The sequence below is a fragment of the Limanda limanda genome, chromosome 14 (assembly GCF_963576545.1).
Source record: "Limanda limanda chromosome 14, fLimLim1.1, whole genome shotgun sequence".
NCBI lineage: Eukaryota > Metazoa > Chordata > Actinopteri > Pleuronectiformes > Pleuronectidae > Limanda > Limanda limanda.
In genome coordinates, this window is record NC_083649.1 from 12,252,348 (window position 1) to 12,273,678 (window position 21,331).

General features: G+C 40.9%; 1 protein-coding gene across 1 annotated transcript in view; it reads left to right on the top strand.

Annotated features, from left to right (window-relative positions):
- The window catches only part of fstl4 (follistatin-like 4), a 169,398-nt gene that overhangs the window by 112,923 nt on the left and 35,144 nt on the right, over positions 1–21,331 (top strand). The window lies entirely within an intron of this gene.

Sequence of the window (21,331 nt, forward strand, 5' to 3'; positions counted from 1 at the left end):
GGCATGTTCCACGTTATTAAGACCCGTTATCAGAATTCCAACTGCTAATGTTACCGGGGCATCGCCGTCAGAATTGCTGGATTCCATGGCAACCTCCCGCAACTTATTTTTCTGGTCCATATCCCGCTTCAAACTGGAGCGAAAGTACTGAGGTCTGAATCCAAAACGTTTATAACAATGTGCTTAAGTTGATGAATTCAGCAGTTAAGTGAGACAGGTGCTCATTTCTGAAGCTCTACCTTCAGCCAGTGCAGCTCCATTAGGCCCCAGCACTAATTTAACCTCCTAATGACTGGTTGGAGGGGGAACCATCCCACTGTTATCTGGGTCCGCTCTCTCACCTACCAGATGGGCAGTGAGCAGATTGCTATACTTACCAACCTACGGGCCTGCCTGCAGGTTTGAGGACGGGTTGGTCAACGCATTTTATGTCTGACAAGCAGTCAAAGGAATAGTTTGGGAGCAATAATACCAGCTATTGATCAGATGATGCTCAAGGTTGGGCTGCAGAAAGGCAACAGTAAAGGGGGGGTACATCATACATCTTGAGCGGTGCATCTGCTGCTTTGGATAATGTTGATGGTGTTGAATTGAAGATGAATGTAAGTGTGTGTGTGTGTGTAACTGCAGGTATTGTGTATTTTGTTGGGAGGCAATTAGCGCTCTCCCCAATGAGCGCTCGGGAAAAAGAGGAGCAGCCAGGAATCACAGGTGTGTTAAGCAGGGTGGAAACTGACAATATGGTCTCACGGTTGAAAAATCAAACACAAATAATAAACCTGAGTGATGTGAGAAAGTGTTTTGCCCCGGTTGATATTCTCTTGTCGAGCTCGCTGTCTGATCTCAGGCGAACATTTGCAACACAAGCTTTAGTCATATTTAGGAGACCCTATAACTCAAAAGCACAGCAGTAGAAGGTGCACTCAGCGATTCTCTTTCAGTTTGCATGGTTCTCCTCTGTTGGTATTTTTCCCTGTTCTGCAGCTTTGATGTTAGAATAAAAGCCCTTTGGCCGTTCCCCAAGACGATAACTCCAGCTTCATTGTTGCTCCCACAGTCACTGAACTTACGTTAAGAAACGCTGATTGTTGTTTTGCCCCCTCTGTCGTCTTTGCCTTATTTAACTTATATATCTTGACACTTCTCTGCTCTGTTCTGTTGACACCCACATATATTTATTTATATTTTTTAACCATAAATTTAATATACTTGGAGAATAGTGCTGAAATGATTGCGTTCTTATTGATTCTTTCTTCACTTATTCTACCTTTTACAAGCCCGGCAGGGTGTTTTTATGCATTTTTTCTTTTTCTTTCCTGACTCCTTGGCACCTGTGTTAAGTAGATTCTCCTTAAACCCATTTCTCTCTGCAGATGCTGGATATAGAATAACAATCAAAGAATAATGCTCACTGAATGGTGCTGATGGAGTCTACACAATTGCTGAAAACTTACAGGGAGATTAATCACAGAGGTGTAGAAATTGTTGTAATCTAATCAGCACAACCACAGAATAGTCATGTGTGGGTAGAGTCAAGTCCTGGTGAGAGATTTACAAATACAAAGGTGCTTTACGACATGTCATCCTCTAGTTGTAGAAGTAAAAGCTTTCTTTTGGCAAATCCGACTGGAGTGTTAGTGATGTGTCCCATCTGTACCTTAATAACCCTTCGCAACAGTAATGCAAAACTTTCACAGGGAGATAGATACTAGCACCATCTGACTATTATTCCAAAAATCTATTCGGCATGTATACTTGCGAAAAGAGATGTGTCCTTTTCTAATGATCGTCTCAGCTCCCATGTGTTGTTTACATTGACCTGGTTGTTAAGCAATACATCCACAAGAGGGTGGAGCAGAGACCAGAAATCCCGACAACAAACTCATCGACAATGGTGGAGGTTGGGATAATGTTCATGGATGTCTTTAGAAAGAGGCAAAATCAGCTGTTTGTCTTTGTGTCCAGGTTCCTAACCCTTAAGGGCCTGTGGTTCTTACCAACTCCTCACTAGTGTTGTGTCCTTTGGTCATTTTCCTAAAATTATTAGTAAACTTCCCCCCATTATTTCTCGTGGTACTGCTCCGTTTTGTGGGTATACAACAGTTTTCAGAGGACCTGCACAAATAAGAATAAAATAAGCGAGTATTATAAATCGAAAGTTGTGTATAAATTAGGTTTATTCTGATTACATTCTGGTCTGGCTGATTTAAAAGCTAAGAGCTTGATTAAACATTTATTGAGACACAGGGAAGTAAAACAATATAAAATATGGAACTATTTTATCACATTCGTTTCCAGTATGTAATGTGATGTTTTCAGTTGTTTTTTTTTGGTTTGGCAAACAGTCGAAAACCCACTCATTTTAAAAAGAAATAGAGAGAGAGAGAGAGAGAGATCTTCAAATGAAAAGAGCACAGAGGCAGCAGAGAACATTTGCCATTTGCGGACGAGGCATTCAACAAGGCCAGAAAAATAACAACCTCTTGTTCTGGGCTGCAGCAGAAGTGAATAATCAACCTTTCCTTTCATAGAGCTCAGTGCAGGACAGAGATAAGTGCATAATGGCTTTAATTCAGCTCTGCAGCCTCCTAATGGTGTTTGGTTTCACTAGGGTTTGTTTCCTAACATTTACTATAGTGTCAACATTGTGCAGGAGTGGACGGCTTGTGCACGTGCCCTTTGTATCCAAATAAGAGCCACTGTACCCGGAATTTACACCACAATAAATGCCCAGGAATTCACTGGCAGAGATGCCGCAGCCAAGATGATTCACATTCGCTCACCTCTCAGCAGTGTTAGCTCTGCAGCGGATTGGTGAGCAGGATTGTTGAGAGCTATCTGTAGCCTGCAGATGCAATATACACAGTCACACAAGGTCAGAGCTCCTTTGTGGATACATGTGTAATATATAAAGCTGCCCCGAGGTGATACATGGGCTGCACGTGTGCTTTGTGTGGCGAGTAACCTTTTGTAAATGCACTGCCTGAGATAGCCGTGCTGCTCTTCATAATAATGGCTTTTCCTCAGCCTTCCTTGCATACAGCTGCAGTAGACCACGTGTCCCCATCGCTGCAAGGTAGAGGTCGCAGGTATCAGAAAAGCAACACAGAGTTAGGAAAGATATTTTTATTAAGTTTATATTCTCGACTTACCACCGTGCTACTCCTATTGTGCACTTATGGTCAAATGCTTGTTGAACAAAATTGTCTTGCTTTAAATGCAGACACGTGGGGACTGTTGACTCCACATCCTGCAGAGATCAGCATAAAACGCAGCAGCACAAAGATAAACAGCGATGGCCGTGAATTCAAACCAATGCCCCGGAGTCCTGCTCCCGTGTCAGCCCACTGGCTTGTTTATTATACTAAATCCTCATGATTGACTCTGGGTCATCAAATCAGCAAATCGGGAGTAGAACAGAGTAGCAGAGGAGGAAAGCCCCGGAAGAAATATGACTTGTGTAAATCAACAAAGAGGCAGCGAGAGACTGGGAGAAAGACAAGCAGGAAGAAGTTTTAGAGACTAGATAACTCTTTTTTTTTTGTTTTTAACTGATTTGCAGTTTCAATTAAATGTCATTTTTAGACCAACCAGAAAATATTTTAATTGACCTACACTTGAACTGCAATCACTAAACCTTGTTTCTCCCCTCTCTCAACCTGTGTTGTCCTCATTGTGATTATTAACAAATTGCTCGTGAGCATAGAGAGTTCTGACCAAAAGCCCCACAGACTGAGCTCAATAACAATGATGTGCATTTCCAAACAGTGACATCTCCTGTGCTGTTACAGGATAGGGACACAGATAATACATCAGGCGTTATCGTTACAACAGTGAAAACATTCAGTCGATAGATCTCGTAGTTTTTGATCTGAGTAGGCTTTTTCGATCAGAGTTTTTGTCTCCCTGGAGATAGAGTCTGTGTATCCCCCCCCACACGCTCAGGGCATCACCATGGTAACCAGTTATTCAGCACTTTCATGTGACTCAGCAAGTTTTTGGGACAAAAGTGAACAAAAGCAGACCGTGATTGGCTAATTAGGCTGAGTGCCTCTTATTCCAAAAGGGTCGGTTATGAGTAATTATTTCTTTCCTGCAATTCTTGCCATGTGAACCTCGACACCAACACTAATGTTAATATTATCTGCCTGCGGTCATTGTTTAAACCTTAGTTTATGCTCACCTTTCCTTTCCTTGCATTTGAAAAAAGGCCGAATATGATGCACAGCGTTGGTTTGGCCGGTTGCTGACTCCCCCAGTTTTATTACTTGGTGCTCACGTCCAGTGCAACATCAAAGTTGAGCTGGAGGAAAAGCCACAGATTCCCCTGAAGCACCTGGAGAGAAACAGGGAACTGTTGGTAAAGATGAGTCTCCGTGGTTTGTTAAGGCAAATAAGTGCATACCAGACAGGAAGGGAACTCCTGGAGGAAACAAGCAAAACTGTTCTTCTTTGCCTATTTTTCCCTTGATTAGCTTCAGCTATATTAAGAGGGAAAAGTGTTGATGTCACAGTTGGCGATGACCAATCCATCAAGCATATCGGAGACTTCACAGTGGTGTTTTAATATCACATGAACCCAGAGCATACCTTCACTTCCCGAGTTCAAGTATCAGCTTTATGACAAAGATCAGGTGTTTACTAATGATTTGAACAACGCCTTGATACCTGTAGTGACCACAGTGTCGCTGGCCACATTAGGACCATTTCACTGCCTGAGATGGAAGCCAGACTTTCAGTGCTGCAAACATCCTGACCCACAGTTTGTGAGGGGGTTCCTGGATGAGGGCTTCTCATCATCCACTTGTAGACAGATCCAGCATCTGACAGCTGATTATCCCGGAGTCCCAACCAAGCAGCGGGCACATTAACAAAAAGATGGAAGTATTCTGATAACTCTGCAGGTTGCCAATTTCACGAAGTTCAAATTCTCTTCAAATTGGAAGGAGTATTTATACAACTAACTATACAGCTGTGGGGGTTGTTATAAAATGTTAACAGAACCATTAAAGCTGCAGTTCAATGAACCAATGGTCCATTTTTTTATTATTTACACACAGTTGGTGACTATTTAATTAGCACCAGGCTGTTTTTTCTTTCACCCATTGTTCCTCCATCTTTCTTGCACATGCAGCTCTTCCCCTCGAAGCTTACAGTCTTGTTATTTCACTTAACGCTCTCCCTCCACTGTGAGTCCATGTGTCTCCCATGTTTACCTATGTGACAGTTAATAGTGCAATTATACGGCGATGCTGGGCCGCACTGGCAGGGGCCACACGGCACGTCTGACTAATTAATCAAGAGGGTGAAGCGGCAGAGATGGAGCCGAGGAGGAAGGTGAGGAGGAGCGATGAGGATGAAATGGAGCGAGAGGAGGAAGGAGAGCGTATCGTGGGGAGACAAAGGGACACTGAAAAGAGGGGAGAGGAAACGAGGGTCGAAGAAGGGAGAAGAGCCTTTTTTCTATCTCGGGGGAAAAGCCCAGAGGAAGGAATTCAATTAAAAATGAGAGGGAGTAGAAATACAGAAGTATATCAGTCCAGAGTGCAGCCTTTAAAACTGGAGGAAAAAATCTGTACTGGACCTTTAGGTGTCAATTTAAATAATGATAAACTAAGTTAACCTAAAATAATCACATCTTTACATTTACTATAACCAAACTGTGAATTAATGTATTTGTTTATCTACGCAATCATATTAAACGATTAAAATAATAATATTAGAGGACATTTTTGCAGTAATATGTTTCCATAGTGTGTGCAACATCCCTGTTGAACACATATCTGTGCAGTAAAGGGATTTATAGGCAAACCCACGTAAAAACGTCTTTGTACGACCAGACATATACAGTGTGCATGCAGGCAGGAACCTGTGATCAGTTAGAGCTGCAATGGCAGAAAATGGTTAATATTTTTCACGCTTGGTTCTGTCTCCATTTTCCACCTTGTAAGTGCCCAGTGAAGCTCTAAGAAGAGCCCTGGTGCCTCTTCAGGCGAGATAAAATCTTTGTGTTGCTGCCCGGCAGCTGCCGTCAAGGTTTGATCTTTCATGTTACTCAAGTTTGCCCTTAATCTGCACAAATAATCTTGCTGAGATCAGATATCACTTCTACAAGGGGTGCCTGTTGTTGTCTGACAGCCAAGTGGGCGAGAGACCTCCAGCTAAGCTCTAAGCAACAAAGTGACTTTGAACTGGAGGTCTTGGAGTTTCCTTCTACACACACACACACACACACACACACACACACACACTCAGGTTCCCTCCACCTTCTCCTCCTCTCTGCTTTCCACTGTTTCCTCTCCATGTAATCTCTCCCTTTATTTGTTGGCCCATTCTTCTTTTTTTCAGTTTTTCTGCCCTTAAATTCAATTTTTCCCTATTTCCTTCCTCTTACTTTCCTTTCCTTCTCTTCTCGTTTATCTCTTTTCCCCTGCCCCCCCCCCCCCTAGCTTCTGTCTGATGCCTTATTACCGCTCAATGGACCTTTGCCACTAATTGCTGGTGTGTATAAGGGGCTTCATGGCACCTTCCAACTGTCATCTCTTTCCCTGGGTAATTACCCCGTTACTGCAGTATAGCTGCGGTAACAGGTGAGCGGCACTTGAGGCTTTGGTTACACATTTCACTGAATGAAGTGATCCATGTATTGATTTGAGAATCCATCACACTTGCAATGTAAAACGTTATATTTCCAGTGACCTTTAAAGCAGGTTTAGGTGTATTATAGGTTTTATTGTATGTTTAAATTGATTTAAGCCTATGATCAGTAATAAGATCTTCTATGTAATCCACGCAAATAATAACTTCCCCTTTCTTACACTGCCCGGCCAAAACATTGCAGTGTTTCCCACAGAATTTATTCAAATATGGCAGAAGTGCATGGATAAAGGTTGCTCTTACATACAACAGCTTTCAAGTGACAGGTACACAGACTTGAGAGTGCAAGAGAAGGTGTGACCGTCTGCGCGTGTGCTAAAAACATTTGAATTGGTGTGACATCATATGAAGTGACCTTGTCTATTGAGAGCAGTAGATATAACTTCCATTGACAAGATCATTAATTGACTGAATCCATGTACATCAATGGTGGCATGTTCATTTATGTGTGGCTATATCAGATTTTGACTTTAAACTGGACATCTATTTGTGTATAACTCCTACAGCTTCATCTCTCAGCTTTAATCATTTACTTTTAGCCACTTTGCCTTCAGTGTCTTGGCGTGCAACATAGAAAACCACAGGGCCGGCAGCCAATTAAATTTTCTGTTCTTCATAATTACCTCACGCACACAGGCACTCACTTGTGTACACAAGTCACATGCAGTCACACACACACACACACATACACTCACTCACAGCCCTGTGCTGAAAGTGGTCATCCAGCAGTCTGTTCTGAATACAATAAGGAGAGATGCCCAGCGGGTTGTCATGGCAACTGTGGCTGTCTCTTTAATCTCTGAATCATTTATTTAGTGCAATACTTAGTCGATGTCGCACATTCCCGAGAGGACAAGAGTGTAGAGTCAGAGAGTACAAGAACAGGTAGAGTAAAGTAAGCAATATGCACATAATTGGCATTAAAGGATGACTTATATATGATATATGCATATCCGATTCTCCATTTATACATATCTGCCCTACTAGATATGAAATACTGTTTGAGCAATTCTGTGATAAACCTATTCACAAATTAAATATTAATAAAGCACAGTCCGGCCAATCCAAAGGTTGAAGATCTTGACAACATAACGAAACAAATCTTTTTGTTTTATGTCTGGCGGCTTTTATAACCTCAATGAATAGCTAGAAAATGTCTACATTTTGCGAAAATGTATATTTTGGAGGTAGACTTGGTACAATCTGTGTGTATATACATGTGTCTGTGTTTATTTAAAAAGATATATATATATATAAAATACACAATTATAATAGACCAAAGTAAATAGAAGTAGCATTTGCCGTCATGGATCTGTCAATAATTAATGAAGTATTTAATGTCAAACTATTCCTTTTTAACTACAAACTGGTTGTGTTCAAAGGCAGTTTTTTATTCAAAGAATATTTGGGAAATTAAGCTCAATTATTTTAAGTGAATAAAAGACTTCAACACATCCATTTCAAGAAAGAGCTTCGTCAGAAAACCAGCGTTCACTGTCTGTAAGAGATTAGTAGTGGCACTATAACAGCATTATAGTACTTGTAGTATTGCCAGTAAACTGGGTGTAAACTGAGCAGTACACATGAATCCAATATAAATAGTATATATAGGGAAACTTTATCTTGTGTTAATTGTACAAAAAAACAAAAACTAAGAAACTCTAGCTTTCAGACTGCTGTTTATCCTTGAATCACTTTGTAATGGGTTTTTCAAGCATAAATAACAGCTGGCCGTCAAATATTAAGATTCTTCTTCTTCTTCTACCCATCAGATGTTGTGTTTTTGAAAGAAGTTTCCCTTGTTTTTTCAGGAGGATTTAAAAAAAAAAACCCTGAAGCAGTAAATACCCCAGAGTTGTATCTCTTATCGTGCCTGGTGTCAACACATGCCTCATCCAAGCCCCAGCATCTGGATTTATGGCAGAAAAATAAAACGTGCATCATACCTGCTGCTCAACACTCGTTATCCAAATATATATATATAATATATAGGGAACAGTATCTCAAACTGCACTACCACCCTTCTGCTACGACCAAAACCAGCATGCACTGGCTTGTGCAATATGGATCTGTGAATTTGCCTGAATGACAGAGAGACAGCTGTTCCCAAAAAACACAAAAACTGAAGGTGGTCATTACATTAAAAATACACTTTAAACAGCTGTTACATCTTAAATTGTTTGTTTTTATAAATTGTATTTGTGTGGCTGCATGGGCAGATAATACCACATCAATATGATGGGGCTCTTGATCAGGGCTTGAATTTAAGCCTTAAGAATTATCATTAGATTTTGTTTTTACAAAGCAAACACAAGGAAAGATTATAGCTCTGTTGCTGCTTAACAGGCAAAAATGAGCCGTGTTAAATTCTCATGAATTTCATCCCTGCACTGTCTCCATGTGTTCTCTGAGAAAATTACTTTTAGAGAAAATAAAGTAGATGAGGCAAAAACACAGTTCATCCAAACTAAATTATAACACTGAGTTAAGTAAAAACAAAAAAAAGGATAAATAGTTAACAACGCAGATGGATGATGTATAAAATTGCAAGAGTTGCAAACAATTTGTCTCATAAAAATAACCAAGTTCAGTTGAGGTTACTCGTGTACTTGCTAAAGAAGTGAAACACTAAAATAATAAGCCACGAGCAGATTGCAACCACAGATTGGATGTATCCAGGAATTCTGCTGTGAACCATTATATAGGCACTAACGGCATATTCTAAAATTTTAAAGTATATATTGAAACACTTTTTAGTTGTAAAGGCTGAATGTAAATCGAGCACCTAAACTGGGACGACCGCAGCGGGATATCTTTGTTGAGAGAGAACAAAGAGTTGGACTAATGTCTACTGTGGGTGTGTTAAACGGGCTACGATGAAGTACAAATTGGAATTCATTCATCTCTATGACTCACACTTGATGGGTATTCCAGGTCCACTGGGACGTGACGTGGCGTTGGGGGCAGACGTACTGGTTCCGGCAGACGCCTAATATCTCTCGTAATTACACATGCTGAATAACCCCCCTCCGACACCTCCCACTCTTCTCCATCTCCCTCATCTATCCCTCTTTCATTTCCACCACTTTAATTTCATTTTCTCTAATTAGCCACAGAGATGTAAACCCATGCGTCTCATGAACTCAGGAGGCTTTACCATTCCCCCTTCCAACATATCTGTTCTGCCCGCCACATCTCTTTGCAGCTCTCTTACTTTCCATTTCTTTTCACTGTCTCTTTCTTTTTGCAACCAATGGATCCCAAGGGCAGCAAGTGTGTTCCAACGCGCCATAATTCACAGGCAGCTGCCCTCCGGCTGTTAGCGGCACAGCATGTGGTCTGCTTTTATCTCTCCTCTCTAACTCCCTCTATGGCGAGGAAATAATTCATTATCATGCCGCCATTGATTTGCTCTTTCTCTTGCCTCTTTGGTGGAACCATCTCCCCCGTTCTCCCTCCCTTCTTCTTATTTTAACACTCCCCTGCAATTTCAAACAAGTGCGCGTCTGTATGGTTGCGTGTTCGCCTCTCCGGTTTTGTGCGCTTGCATGGGAGTGGTACTCCTCCTAATTTTTCTCCTCTGATCTCCTCAACGCAATCCCCTCCAGCTTCCACCTTCACCGGCTTTGAAAATGTTCTCTCAGAACAAAGGAGATAAACACAGCGGTAAAAAAAACGCACGGGAAAGTGAGAAAAAGGAGACGAAAGAAAGGGAAGAGAATAACTTGGAGCAGATTTAAAGAGCACAAGACAATCCATGGAGGTTAGAGTCCAACCACCTTAACCATCGTGGCTGGGCAACCTAAGCTTCTGGAAACATTTCTCAGAGATGCACCTGGAGTTGTTCTCTACAGGTAAACATTTGTTCTCTGTAAACCATCAGCGAGTTGGTATATATCGATGGCTCGGTTGTAGTGATGAGGTTATTTTTTAATGAAAGAGTTGATCTCCCCCTTGTACATTGGAGCTGAACAGATGCCAGTGTTGACGTTACTCAGTTGAACTCAGCAAACAAGAGAAAACAAACGCTCAGATCTCGTAGAGGTGAAACGAGGTAAGTGAGAGAACGAGAGTAAAGCTGTCTCAGTGCGGCGGCTCCCGGCTGCGATGCTTGTTACACAAACGGCTGAATCACACCCAAACAAACACCCTTAGGAGTCGCTCATTCTAGTTCCCCCCCCATTCAAATCGTGTTTGGATCAGAGGGCGGACTGCGATTGCGGGGGTGCAGAAAAAAAGGCTCTAATTTAACCTGGCGATGCTGCCTGTTTACACTTGTTTACCCGACAGGAAGGAGAGAATAGGATTTGAGATGAGGCCAGAAGTGTTGAGAAAGAAAAAGAACAGAGAACGATGGAGAGGATTTAGAAGAAAAACAAGCAAGTAATGCATAATTCTATGTTTCCACATGTTTGTCAAAGTCTCGAGAAGCACAGAGTCGGGCTGTAGGGAGCAGCAGGGTGAGGACCTATCAGGCACCATGAGGAGGCAGAAGGGGGGAAGAAGAGAGTAGTGAATAAAAGACAAGAGTAGGTAATACACTAGTTCATGTTTAGGAGAGCGTGGGGCGGCGGAAAAGACCGGGCGAAGATGTGCAGGGTGTGAGAGATTAGAGTTGACAAGCTTTGGGAAGTGGAGTGAGGGCAGAGGACAAGGAGAAGTGCGGAAAGGGAAAGAAGAGGATGAGTAAAAATGGACATGGAAGATAACGAACAACAGACATTCTGGGAAACAGTTACTATACTACCGTACTTTCTCCTGACTCCCTGAATAACAAGTGTGAAGTTAAACTTCAGCGGTGCTTGGAGGCTGTGGAGGAGTTAGGAGTTTGCGATTGTGAATTTGTGCAATTTATTGTAACTCAACAAACAAGCAGACCTGCTCAGTCAAGTTTGTTATGATTACGACGGGTCCAAAGGCGATTCAGGAAGCAAACCGCTGGCTGGGAAACAATCCATAAAAATCAGCTTGGCTTCGCCCCATGTGTTGTCTGTTGATGCTCTAAAATCAGGCGAAGGGTTAGAGAGAGGTCTTAGAATGATATGAATCATCAGCCGAGATGCCCCTATAGATAAGACTGAGCCTGAACCACAAGCATGACAAATTAAAAATACTGAGGTCGATGCATTGACCTGAAGTGCAGACTTTGTCGACTCTAAATATCCTGATTCAATTACAGCCCCACAGTTTACCAACCATGTAATTAGAAGAGTTGATCTATTACCTGGAGGTTGAAACACTTTTTCAAGGCAGATTTTTAATAGTATTGTTTTGGACATGAAGGATGTTTAGTGCCTCAAAAGCAGTTTAATTATCCTAAAAATGTCAACAAGTTTGCGACCCACTGCTCATTTTACATCGAAAGGGGACAGTTGAGGTGGTCCTAATCTTTTGGCCTCCTGGGCACCTTCCGTCGAAGGTTTACTGGGTGGACCCAACCGGGAGGAAACCCAGGGGTAGACCCAGAACCTGCTGGAGGGATTACATATCCCTACCAGCCTGGGAATGCCTCAGGATCCCCCAGAAAGAGCTGGAAAGATGAGGTATGTGTGGAGTACCGTATTTGGGCAGCGACCTGTGTGACTCAAGCCTGGATATGTGGAAGAGAGTGGATGGATGGATGGACGGACGGATGGATGGATGGACAGATGCACTATTCTGATTTATTACCACAGTTTGATTTAATTGGAGATAAAACACCAAACACAACAAACTGCAAAAGTCAGGTTGTACAAATAGCGTTCATCACTGAAATTAAAGACAACCCTTTGACATAAAGTCAGATAAGATTAATACGTCTACATAATCATTTGTGGGTGAGTTGAAGTTTGATTTGTTGAAAAAACAAACTTATTCAGACCTGAAACACTAGTTCCATAGTTTTCTTAAAGTTTCCAAACAGTGAAACCTCCTGATCCGTTGAAGAGAATATTGTTACTCCTGTATGCGGCTCACACCAGCAGTCAATATCATTTATTGGCTTTCACAGAATTTCCAAAGCCGGGAGTTTTGTTGTTCAGCAGACCTTGAAAGTGTGTGTGGCTTTGACAGCCTCACAAAGCCCAAATCGTCAAACATTTTGAAGTGTAAGTGTGTATGAAAGAGGGGGAAGGTGACGATAGAGGAGCAGGTAATCCCATATCGCAAGTCTTTATTCTCAGGAGTGCGGTCTGATTCTCTGACTCGGCTCGATGTTGCGTGCTCCCCCGGCTGAGTGTTGGTGCACATTATCTCCTGTAGCAACAGTTCAAGCCCAGTCTCCTCAAACAGCACGCAGTGAGCCGGCTCCAGGGTTGAGGCTCTGAGCCGTGTTTTGTTCCGAGATGACGCAGTGTTTTTGTCTGGTTCGCCAGGTTAAACCCAAGTTACACGTTCTATGCATGTAGAGCTCTTTAATGTGCTGTTGTACTCCACATCAGAAATCCATAAAAGAAACTTGATGGTGCGACGTCAGGAACACAGCTGTGACAGTCAGGATATCCGCGGCACGTCGACAGCTCCTGCAGTGACTGGAAAGCCCAGACGAGCCGAGAGTAACAATCCCAATCACTTCCAATTCTTCTCAGATCTCATGTCTGACTAGAGTCGGACCAATATGGATCTGCGAGGGACGATGCTGTTATCAGAACTAGGGAGTAAAACATTTGTGTTACTGACATATTGGCTTCAGATCACATCAGATGCTTTATCATTAGGGCTGGGCAAGTTAACTCGTTTTAATCGAGTTAACTCAAGTGATGAGTTAACTCGATTAATTATTTTATCTCGCATTAACTCAGGTTTGATTATTTATTGTTTTATTGTGAAAGTCAGGCTTTTATTTTGTCAAAGTCTGTTGCTGACTGCTGCAGAACAGGAAAAAATAAAATAATTGGCGGATAAACAATCGAGTTAACTCATCACTTGAGTTAACTCGATTAAAACGAGTTAACTTGCCCAGCCCTATTTATCATTAATAACTATTAATAAATAATACTCAAATGAAGTTTAAAAAAACATGTTTATGCCAAAAAAATACATGTAAACAAAAACAAATTTTCTTTAATTTTTATTCGTCATAATAAAGGTTTCATTGCATATCAACAAACCCAGATACGTAGATATGTATGTGAAAGGCTCATATCGGCTGTTCTCTATCTGCCAAGCACTATATCTGACCACTAGCCTTAAACTTATATATATTTTTAAATATATATAATAATTAGCCAAACTCCTGTCATGCTTGGAGGATCCATAATAATATGGTGTTGTAGTGCAGACAAACATTTTTCTCCTGTAATTCACTGCACAGTGCAGAGACACACACACACACACACACACACACACACACACACACACACACACACACACACACACACACACACACACACACACACACACACAGGAAAATACGGACCCATTAATCAACTTCATCAAGTCATCAACTGCGTGGTTATAACTGTGCCGTGATACAATGACAGTATACTTCGCCTACTAATTAATCAACACACATTGTTACTTGGGGGGCAGAGATAAAGCAAATTATTTTTCACACTGGTCACCTGATACCACTACCAAATAAGACAATAATTAATCATTGCTCAACAAACTAAATGTTCAACCTTATAAGAAATGTATTTGAGGTATTTCTAGAGAATTGTTTTCAATGGCAAAAAAAAATCTGAGTTGTTTTGTCCTCACAGGAGTAAAATGGTCGTCGGTTGGAGTTTGCCTCAGGCCATTTACTGTATCTGATTCTATTCCAAGGTCTTGTTAAGGTTTTTGTTGTAGGAGCATAGATGTTGTTAAATTACAGACACTAGTTTAGATACACAGACCCTAAATAACATATGTACTGTAAATGTAATGTGTGGAAGGATTTAAGGAAAAGAACAAACTGGCATTAGTGATTAACATGGATGTGGTCCGAGTTTTTAATGTGCGTCAGTTGTAATAACTTAAGTCAAATTACGCTTTTTCCAGCTGTTCAATGTGCTTTGCTATAAAATTAGCCGATCTTGAATTCTTGGATTGCACAGAAATATGCAGGAATGTTCTTAATAGAAAATGAGATACATCATCTGTATTAAACCACAGATGTTGGTTCCATAATTCCACAAAGTCAAGCCCTTGTCATGCGATGATGAAGAATCCCAAATTTGAGCCAAGTACATTATTTGTTTGCTGGAGGGCATTTTCTCAAAGAGGAATTTGCTCTCCTGTATAGATTTAATTCAGAGGCTCTTTATCCTGTTTGATTAACTTGTTTGTAGTGTTTTGTACTTGACTGATTGTATTGTTAGTTTAATACTACCAGGTTGTTTTTCATTTGTTCCAGTTACTTATTAAATTTATTTTCATTGTAACTGTTACGTAGAAAAAGCTTTTCATCAATAGTCATTGTCTAATAGTTGCGTTGGGACTGTGGGGACCATTAGTCATCAGGCTAAACTTGACACATTTACAATAATCAAATATAGTCGCTCTCAATAGAGCGATACCTCCACCAAACTGTTAAATTGAACTGAAAGATCGATATCAGTCCCGTCAGATTTCATTCATCAAGATCCATTTATTTTTCTTTAGAAAACTCACGAAGATGGCAAAAAAAAGAAAGAAACTATCTTAAATGTTGAAGAAAGTGATGACACATTCCCGGATCCACCCCTTTGTCAGCATCTGTGGCCAGATTTAATGGGTTCTTCCTTGGCCTATACCCCCCACCCCTCCATCCAGTTTCATAAAAATCGTTTCCGTACTTTTTTCATAATCCTGCTTACAGACAAACGGCAATAAAAACATTTCCTCCCTGATGGAGATAATAAACATAAACATAAACATTTTTAAGTCTCAACTGCCTAACGTCTCAGCTGCTGAAAGGTTTGGTACATATTTGTATTCATCACTATTAAAGGTACATTGGTTATATCTGTTGTCCACAATAGCCTAATACATTCAATAGATAGATAGATAGATAGATAGATAGATAGATAGATAGATAGATAGATAGATAGATAGATAGATAGATAGATAGATAGATAGATAGATAGATAGATAGATAGATAGATAGATAGATAGATAGATAGATAGATAGATAGATAGATAGATAGATAGATAGATAGATAGATTACTTTATTCATCCCCAAAGGGAAATGAAGTCGTCATAGCAGCCGGTATATTTGAATACAATAAAATACAATACAATAGAATAAAATAAAAAATATTGAGGTAGAAAGAATAAAAACAGAAACACAAGATAAATAGGTAGATAAGGTGCAGTTGCAAGATGATGATGGTAATAGTACTGATGATATTATGGTAATGTTATTGTTATACAGTATATAAAAATAGTACAGTATAGTATAAATAGTATATAATATAACATAATATATATTTATATATGATGGTAATTATACCAATATAATAGCAGTATATAGTAATAATCAATCAATCAATCAATCAATCAAGTTTTATTTGTATAGCCCACATTCACAAATCACAATTCGTCTCATAGGGCTTTAACATGGTGTGACATCCTCTGTCCTTAACCCTCAGCAAGAGTAAGGAAAAACTACTAAAAACCTTTTCTACAGGTAAAAATATGTAGAAGCCTCAGAGAGAGCCACATGTGAGGGATCCCTCTCCCAGGACGGACAGAAGTGCAATAGATGTCAAGTGTAAGAAAACATCATCAGGATTAAAGTTTTTAGCAGCATCAATATATATATATATATATATATATATATAATAATATATAATAATGGCAGCAACAGTATATATAATAATAATAGTATATTATAGAAAGCTACTGCAGTATGAAGAATGTGACAGCCTGACTAATATGGTCTCTCCGGGCATATATCTTCATGTCACCCGTCCTTGCAGAGGTTAGCTACATCGCAGATCCTTGACTGACTCAGATATTTTCCAAACTGACCACAGGCATCACCCTGGTGTCAGGAAGCTAAACGTATCCATCACAAATACAGTGAAGTGTCTGAACAAGAACAGATGCTGTTCAGCATTGTAACTCAACCCAACTGATCCGGTCCAGCTGCTCAGTAGCTCGCAGCAAAATGTGAGTTTACCTGACAGCGCTCAGGTGTGAACATGTATGTAATACAGCCTCAGCAGGGAAACTGTCACACACTCTTAAGGTATTTACATTCAACTCACACCCATTAGTAATTGGCTTTACTAAGTAGTTGTGACATTGAAATAGGAAATATGTACATTTCCCTGTGGCCTGAACTCTTTTAATCCAACAGGATGTTTATCTGATGGAACAGATTAACTTCAATTCTAATCAAAACAGCTTTTCAGCAGTTCTTTGTTACAGGTCACTCTCAACTTGTGTTTTACGTACAAGTGCAACTCCAGACATATTTTACATATATAGTATCAAGTCTATACAGGCTCTGTTTTCTTTAAGTTATGCACATACACACTACATTAACTTTCTATGGCAAAGCGACAGCTGCCAGAACAGTGAGTGTTACAGAATGCAACAAATTCAGACTCACAAATGAACACATCAGATTTTGGGGGGTCAAAGATCAGATTTCATCAAAGGTCATTGGCACCTCACCAAAAATATTTATGCCTCTTTAGCCAATTCATTTAGACTCATTAGTCTCATTTAGACTCAATTATTAACTGATATGATTATCAAAGGTTATATTGACCTCATATGAGTCTAAAGTAAGTATGCTGACTGAAACTGCACTACTGGGCCGAGACCCTACTATTCTTAAAGTAAATTCAAGTGATTGTAAATATAGTGATACTTATCAAGCCAAGATAGATGAACAATGTTTTTAGTATCATCATCTTTAAGAACTGCTGGCAAATGGATTGTTAATACACTTATGAGCATCTGCAACATAGTTTTAATATTTAGAAAAGGGAAATATCTTAAAATATCTCATAGTACGCAAAGTTATACTTATAAGGTGTTTCCATTGTATCCTGCTGTAAAAAAACCTCAATTGACTCTGACGGGAAACAGTGGTGTGTTGTCAGAACAAAAGAAGAGCAAAAAACACGTCTCCGGAGCTTCACAGGAGATGAAATAAAAACAAAGAAACCTTCCTCTTTCCTCTCTGTGGATGTAGCGTATTGTAATCTTCCGTCACATTTAGCTTGTCAGACGCCGACCTCTCTTTCCCTCAAGAAACAAACACGAGCTCTCCAAATTGCACTGTACCTAATTAAATTCAAAACGGCACCTAGAGTCGTGCTCTCATTTCACTTGTCTGGATTCAAGGGTCCTTTAACATCTCTAACAGGCCTCATGGCAGCTGCGTTTAGAATATTATAAGTCTTTTTATCCTTCTGTCCTGTAGCCCTTCCCAGACCGACGAACGCAAGCAAGCATCAGATACACACACACACACATACATACACATACATGCAGCTCTCAGTATATCATTGTGCATTCTGTCTCTATCAAGGCGGACCCTCAGGTCGGGTCAAGCTGTGACTCCTGCCGTGTTGAGTTGTGCTGCAGGCCACTAATCCCTTTTACCCTCCTCCTCCACAAGGCTGAACGGGTTTTAGAACTAGTAAGACCACTTAGCCGACCCTGTCAGAAAAGGCCTTTGCAGTTTATAGTAGGAGGTTTAGCTGTTGGAGAGAAAGGGAGAGGGAGAGAGAGAGGGGATGGGAGGAGAGGGGGTGGTGTCGGGTCCCCTCCTTCTTTCTTTCCATAAAGATGAAAGATTATCCAGATTGTCATAGATCCTATGCTTCTATCAGATGAGAGTATGGGTTTAATGAATTGGGTCTCATCCAGCCAAATTAAGTATGGGAGATTAGCTCCAGACTGTCAGCTTGTTTCCATTAAGCCTCTCAGAGCAGGGTGACTTTTTTGGCCTTTGAGATTTAAAATGTTTTCCATTTTATCAAATCAAAGGATGTACGTTTTTTCTTTCTAAGCTGTGTCTGGAACGTGATTTTGCTACCATTTTAATTTTTTTAATAGAAACAGACAGTGAAGTTACACAAGATGACCATGATAAAGCTTGCAAGCAAATAGGATGATCAGTTAAGTTCTATTCTTGATTTTAGAACAGTGTAACTTGTCTTTACAGTAGTGAAATACGTATTTAATGCAAATGTAAATATGTATTAGTTAGGAGCAGGAACAATGACCAAAAAACTAAGTTCCCGCACAAGCACATAATCACATTCTTAAAATTAAAAAAATAAAGTATATATTATCATACTATAAAATCACACCATCATGTCACTGTAGTGCCACTAAAAGACAAAAGTGGAAATATTTGAACTTCTAGTCATAATAATACACATATTGGGAAAGCTATACGAAGAAATTACTGCAATATCATGTAGCATGTGGCCATTTACAGACTTTGTATTAGAGGGACTCTGCAGCAGGAGCTTGTAAATCTGTCTCAAATGACGAAAGCGATTCTTAAAAAAACTACCTGAATGTAAAGCAACAATGTAAAAGTGAGAAAGTGTAGAGTTCACAGGTCTAAACTATCTGTGAACCCTCCAGACGGACAGTTCCGCTCCTCGTTTCCCAGAGGTTGCTCTCCTGGCCTCAGGGATTGAAGGAAACGGTAAAGACAGCTCTAACCTGTCATTACCCGACTGATGCGGGTTCATTATTGAGAGTCGTCTGCGCTTAGCAGCAACGCCCCCCTCTGAAATTGTCTTTGTTGTTTGCAACCTGTTCCTGCAAAATTGGTCATTGAATAATGCAGGGGAGAGAATGGGTCCCTTTAAATGGCTTGTAAGTGTGCAGATCCAGGAGGACTGCTGTGTATCTCTTGAGTAATAGATATTGTTGACAGCAGCGGGGATATTTTTAGTGGGGTCCTTTTTTGTGTGTGTAAGCATAAAGTCGGGATGTGGCTCTCACATCAGTCAGAAAACTGGAGAAACGTCTCATTATAATCCGGAGGGGGCGTCCTGATTTGTGTTGGCTTTTTAAACCTGTGGTTTTCCAAAAGCAGGGACTGTAATTTAACTGTCTATTTCATCACACTGTGTGTTCTGCGCTGGGAAAAGCTGGAGGTCATTTTTCCAATAAAAACGTGGTAGTAATACTGTCAAATTATCATGCACTCGCCATAACAGAATCTGACGTTATTTTATTTTAATTCGGTGGCAGAACAGCACAAATGGTTCTCATCAACTTTGTAGCCAACAGACAACGACAGACATTTCATGAAACTAAACTTTATGGAGGATACAACAGAGATTATCCAGGTCAGACGTGTTCACAGCTAAAGGAACAAGGGGTGGCGCCTGGGTGGAGCATGAGGGAGGCAGGATATGGTGTTTTCACAGCGTCAATTTACAGACTTTTTCCTGCTATATTCTTCACACACTGACATTTTTTGCACATTTCACTCGAGGGCCGTTGGGAACAGTTGCAGAAATCGTCCGGAGCAACTGACTTTGACATTTGTGCTATCACATACGGCCCCTCCAGAAAATTTCTGGAAAATGTCAGGATTTGCATCGTCTTAAAACGTGTGCTTAAAGTGTCCAGCTCCTGTGAGGTGAAGTATCCTAAACCCTATTCTTTAAATGCAGCTGAGGCATGAGAGCGAGCAGAGTAGGATCTCCTGCCAAACTCCTGCTGCTGGTTTATTAATACAGCTCGGAAAAGATTGGTTTAAAACACTCCTCGCTGCACACACACACACACACACACGCACACACACACACCTACTCTATATACCCTTCCTCCAGTGGTTTGCTCTCGATCTTCTCTATTTGATTCTAACAAGGCTTTATTGTTGCCTAGTTAAGAAGACCTAAGGGAGAAGTTGCATCAACTTGGCTCTGCTCGCAAGTCGAGCGACAGCCACAGCAAGAAGCCACTTTAAGTTGAACAACAGGGGGACGCAAAAGAGAGAGAGAGAGAGGCAGATTAAAAAGGGAGAGAAAAGGAAGGAGGAAGACAGAAAGGAAGACTGACAGGCGAAGAGCCACAGACGTATCAAGAGGGTGAGCGGCTCGGCGGAGGACAAAGACGGAGAGAAGTGGCCAAGGATGCAAACAAAGCATCACAGGGAGAGAGAGAGAGAGAGATAGAGAGAGAATGAGGTGGTGGGTGGGAGAGAGGAGGAGGCGGTGCGAGATAGAGAAGAAGGGTAAGTTAGAAAAGCAATGAGGAGCGGTGGCGGAGGATTCCTCTGTACCTGTGGAGGAGATTAAGGGTCTGCATCCAGTGTGATTAATGAGCTGGCCGCTGATTGCTCATCCCTATCTCCCTCCCATGAATAATCACCACGGCAGCAGGAGTCTCTGTGTGTGTGTTAGAGCGAGAGGAGGAGGAGGAGGAGAGAGAGAGAGAGAGAGAAAGTATAAGAGCCTGTGTGTACATAAGAGATGAAGGAAAGACAGAGTGTATATGAGAGACGGTAAATGAGCAGTATATATGTACAATGCCAGTGAAACACAGCGTATGCATGCAGCGCCCTGTGAGTGCACGGTTATTGATTGACTGGGAAAAATGTGTTTACATGTACAGTATAATTTACAACATGACATTAATTCAGCGTGTCAGTGTGTCGGAAACACGGGTGATATATTTACTAATAGCTGCGGCCCACCTGCAGAGAGCAGCTCTCACACTGAATCCACCGTGACACGTCAGGATCATTTGTGCACTGTGGGCTCCCAGTGGGAACTGTGTACTGGGCAGACCTGCTGG